Below are 5,116 nucleotides of genomic sequence, written 5' to 3'. Positions count from 1 at the left end.
CCCCCCCACCCAGTCTGCCTCCCCCCACCAACCCCCCCACACAGCCCGCATCCCCCCCCACCCAGTCCACCTACCCCCATGCAGCCAGCCTCCTCACTTACAACCCTCTCCCCAACCCCCCAACCCCCACTGCTCTCTCTCACAGAGGACCCTACATCAACCTTGCAACATAATCATGTGCATCCAGAACAAGCCCATTTCCTAGAATCTAGGCTGTGTGCACAGGGTTTTTCCTACTGATTTAAGAGAAACACTTGCCTTCACCCCAACATCAAATAAGATGACCCTTCATATCATTTCCCTCCCTTCTGTCACAAAATCACCGAGAAAGCTAAAAACAGCCCAAGCATCTGGTGGCTTTGCCACTTGCCCATAACACAGGAGTCTTAGCAGGTGTGGTGAGATAAAAGTCATCTTTAAAGAATTATGTTTCTTGCTTCGCTTTTTATATTAAAGGGGAAAAAAAGAACTCTCCTTGCTGAGATTTGCGTGGGAAAGCAGCCTGGTTCTCTCTTCCCACAACCCTTTGAATAATTAAGACGTGGGAGATAAATACATTAACATTTCTTCAGGCCACTAGGCACCAATGAGTACGGAGAAATGATTGTTTTTTGAGACCCACAAAGGATCTTAAACTTTGGAAGAGAGTTATTCCTTAGAAGTAACTTTCAAGCCGATACATAGTTCAACCTTGATTTGACGTGGGTATTTCCAGACGGAGACATTCTATTTCATTTGGGATTTGCAACAGAGCCGGTGTCAGACCTGCCGCCTGCAAACCCTGACCGTGGGCAAGTTACTACCGTCTCTCGGTTTCTTCCTCTGTGAAATGGGGGTAGCTGACTTCACCCGCGCTCACAGTGGCTGCAGTGGTACCTCGCACAGATCTCAGGGCTGTAAGTATCTGTCCAACGAAACACACAAAAGCATGTGACACAGACGGGAATGAGCTGCAGACCATCCCTGGTCCTGGGAAACCGAGAAGCTTTACATCAGTCACTGGATCCGTGGGACCTCACTTTTCCCATCTGTAAAATGAGGAACCGCGCTGGAAAATTCTCACACCTTTTTGTTGGTTTTCCTAAGAAGCGATGCCGAATGACTCTTACGGATGGTGTCCTGAGCGTCTCTAAGTAACGCGGCTACAAGATCGCTGGAGGTTCATCAACCCACAGATGCTGCGGCAAGATCGGATCCGGATGGACAGCTGAGGACCAATAAAACGCGGTGGATGTGGAGAAGAAAAGGCAGTAAACCGTGGTGCAGTTCCTGACTTTTCATGGCCTCTTGGGGAAATTCCACGAAGAAAGACAAAAATCCTCGTGGCAGGGGCCGCCGCATGCCTCACTGAGTCCGAGTGTCTACTCCATCAACCAGAGATGGGGTCTCCTGGTGCTGATTCCTGCTTTGGGGAAATGAGAATCTCCCTGTGTCTGCTTTTATCCTAGATGTTCACTTTTAAACCTCTAGCTCAGTTAAACAGACTAGAAGCTTCTAGTGGGGCAAAGGGAGGTTTAGAAGGACCCACCAGGTCACTCAGAAACTCCCCTCAGAGGAAAGAGAGGGGACCACGCAGCCAGCCTGGGTTATGAACACAAAGAAAGAGGTATGCAAGTCGCATTAATACAGATTTTCATTTTGGCACGCTCTCAGGGATTGCTAAGTAACTAAAACTTTGCGTTCAGAAGGTGCCAAATTATTAGCCCACTTGGGATGCCCACATAAACTGATCCAGTCCTTACCTGCTTCGGTGGTTATGTAGATTTCTTGGGTTGTTTTGTTTTAAATCTCAAGTTTCCAAACAACTTAAAGCCCCAAGTCCAACCTTAATTAAACCTATTGAAGAGCAAAAGAAAATAAGCTTTAAAGGTCCCCTGTTTGGCTCATAAAACCTCGGCACAACAAACCAGGAAATATTCAATTATTCCTAGGATGCCATAAACATTTTATGGCTCAATCTTGTTATTCCACTTCAGTCTCTCTACGGCACGGATGTCTGGTCCACACCGCACCTCCCCTTCCTCCCCTCCCATTTGATCTTTTTTATGGACTAGAAAGACGAGTTTGCTTTTCAATTTACTCTCTCTCCCTTCACTCCAGTGCCTTCTGGAAGGGGAGGCGGGGAGGCGAGGAGAGACGCTCTGGCAAGTGGCTCTGAGTGGCCACATCTGTGCTGCTTTTGCTACTCTGCGGACAGAAAGCATCAGGCCCTTAAGCTACACACGGTGGGGGCGAGGGGGTGGCCGACACCTGCCAGGCAGCTCGCACACCGCAGACCCCGTCACACCAGCAACGTTGCTCCTAAGAGAAGGCTTCGTCTAACGCACACTCTGGACTCGAGATTTTCTCCCTGCATCGACACCCCATTCTGCTTGTTTCCTGCCAGCCTCTCCCCACAACCTTGGGCTAACTTTACCCAAAGTCAGTGACAATTTCATGGAAAGCAAGTTGAATACTCAAGCAACAAGAGCAAGTCAAACTGGCCTCAAATTGGCCTGACCTTGGGTCTCGAGTCTAACTACTGGGTTTGTGCTTTGTTCTTAAGTAAAAATAGCAAACATCTATGGCTCAGTTAATGCTTGTCTGTGCTCTAGACATTGTCTCCTATAATCCACCCAGTGACCCTACGGGATGGTAGGGTAAGAGCCCTCATGGCTGGTTATGACATGTAAAATGTTACACTGCTGTAGGGGGGCTGCATACGTATTATAGGGATTATAGGATTGAAAATAGCCCGGGTTATATAATGTTCAAGTAGCTTGTGAGATTTAGTTGGGCTGATGCCCTGCATTCCTGCGAAACACGACGGTGGTCCTGAGAGAGACCTTCTCCTGTTTCTGAAGGCCACCAGATAGCAGCTCAGTCGGAACTTTAAAAAATTCTCCTCCTAAGGACACGAGACAAGCACTTTCTCCACTATGTGAGGACACAGCAAACCCGGGAGCAGGTCCTCACCAGGCACCGAGTCGGCCAGGACCTCCGTGTCGGACTTGCGGCCTCAGAACCGTGAGGAGTACACGTCTGTCGTTCCAACCCCCCAACTGGGTTCTCTGTGACGGCAGCCAAGTGGACCGAGACATGGCCAAACCCCACTCTTCCTGCCTTTAGGATACTGTCACCACCCCCTTGCTCAAGCCCTGCCTGGTCTGCACTCAACTGTGTATATTTTGTATGCTACCTTGACCTGTGACCCAAGACCAGGCAAAGGCAGCCCGAGCCACACAGCCTGATGATGTACACGAAGACAGGGTCTCCGAGCGTAGGCCTCTGTCCCGGTCAGTGAGGCAGCTGTCCCATCCTTCGGATGGGGGCCCTCACTTGGCATTGTGTCATAATACCTGCATCATCAGGAATATGGTATTTGATGTAGGGAACTGACAGATAAAAAACAGAAACAGAAGTCATCAGAGCCAGCAAGAAAGGTGGTTATGAAGAGGGGTACTCACAACAGGGGCAGGCACCGGTGTGAGGAAAAGGGGTGTCTGATGGGGGGACCATGTGGGGGTCCTAGGAGGGGCACAGGATGACAAGGCTGGAGACCACGGCGCTGGCTTGGGCCCTGGTGGGGTCAGGACACCCAGCACATACCTCCACTCAATAGCGAGTTATTTGTGTGGACCTTGTGCAAATCACAACTTATTTCAGACATCTCTATTTGCTAAAATTCTGCAATTCTAAAATACTTTTCAAAAATTGTATTCCCTCCCATATATGTTTTATGTTTGTCTTTTTTAAAATCTCAAAATTCGGGGGTGCCTGGGTGGCTCAGTCAGTTAAATGTCTGACTTTGGCACAGGTCATGATCTCACAGTTCGTGGGTTCCAGCCCCACGCTGGGCTCTGTGCTGACAGCTCAGAGCCTGGAGCCTACTTCAAGTTCTGTGTCTCCCTCTCTCTCTGCCCCTCCCCTGCTCTCTCACTCTCTTGCTCTCTCTCATAAATGAACAAATATTAAAAAATAAATGAATAAATAAATAATCTCAAAATTCCTTTAAGTTCTATTATCATTTTTTAAAATCAGCCCAACTTGCTGAGGCCAAAATGTTGGGCACTGCTCTTGACCTCATGGAGTCTGTGGCCATGGGTCCAGCTTGTCTTGGGTGGGAAGGTAATTTAAGGAAGGTCTCTAGGGAAGACTTATGATATGTGCAAATTTTAGAATGACCCACAGGGAGTATTGTTTTCAAAAATATTATGTGTAATAAATGTGGAAAACTTTCTTTCCATAAACACTTAGAAAAGCTGGTGAAAATTTAGCAAATAGGCCACAAATGTAGAGCTGAAAGTACAAAAAAAAAAAAAAAAAAAAAAAAAAGCTAACTCCCGAGGGACCTAAAGCATAGAGAACTGAAACATAGAGGGGCCCTGAGCTCTGAGATAGAGGCGGTAAATTCCCCACCCCCACACTCTGCCCATGGATGAGAAGGAGGATGGAAACGGGTCCACACAGGAAAAGGGTCAGCAAGGGTCTCAGAGCATGAGAGTCACGAGGAGGACATTTCCTCAGGATTGTTTAGATTCAGCAGAACTGGTAAAATAAGTAAAAACTTTAAGAATCAGAATCTGAATCTCTTCCTTAATCTCCCTTAAGGAGGGGAGAAATCTGGGAGATGGAAAAATACTCACATAAACCCTATGAAATGTTGACTTAGAGTCAGAGGAACTGATCTAAGGTGACAGTTTTCTATATATCTACAGTAGGCATAAATAAAAATATGGATGCAAGTGTGCGTGTGTGCGTGTATGCTTGTGTGTGCACTGTGTGTACTAGTGTCTGTGTGCATATACGTGCGCATACATAAGCATGTGTATGTGTGTGCACTATGTGCACGAGCTCATGTGTGTGCGTACACGTGTGTGCATTGTGTGCTCAAGCACGTGTGTGTACGTGCATGAGCCTGTGTGTGCATACGCATGTGCTGTGTGTACGAGCATGTGTGTGTATATGCATGTGTACGAGCATGTGTGTGCAAGCACAAGCATGTGTGGGTGTATGCACGTGAGCATTACATGAGTGTGTACATGCATGTACCTCCCTACAGTGTCCACTAAGCATCTTGGGAGATCTGAGCTCCCATTGTGATGAGCACTCCTGGAGCCCAGACCTTGGCTTCTAA

This window comes from Panthera uncia, chromosome A2, assembly GCF_023721935.1.
Source record: "Panthera uncia isolate 11264 chromosome A2, Puncia_PCG_1.0, whole genome shotgun sequence".
NCBI lineage: Eukaryota > Metazoa > Chordata > Mammalia > Carnivora > Felidae > Panthera > Panthera uncia.
Note: the sequence above shows the minus strand (reverse complement) of the source record.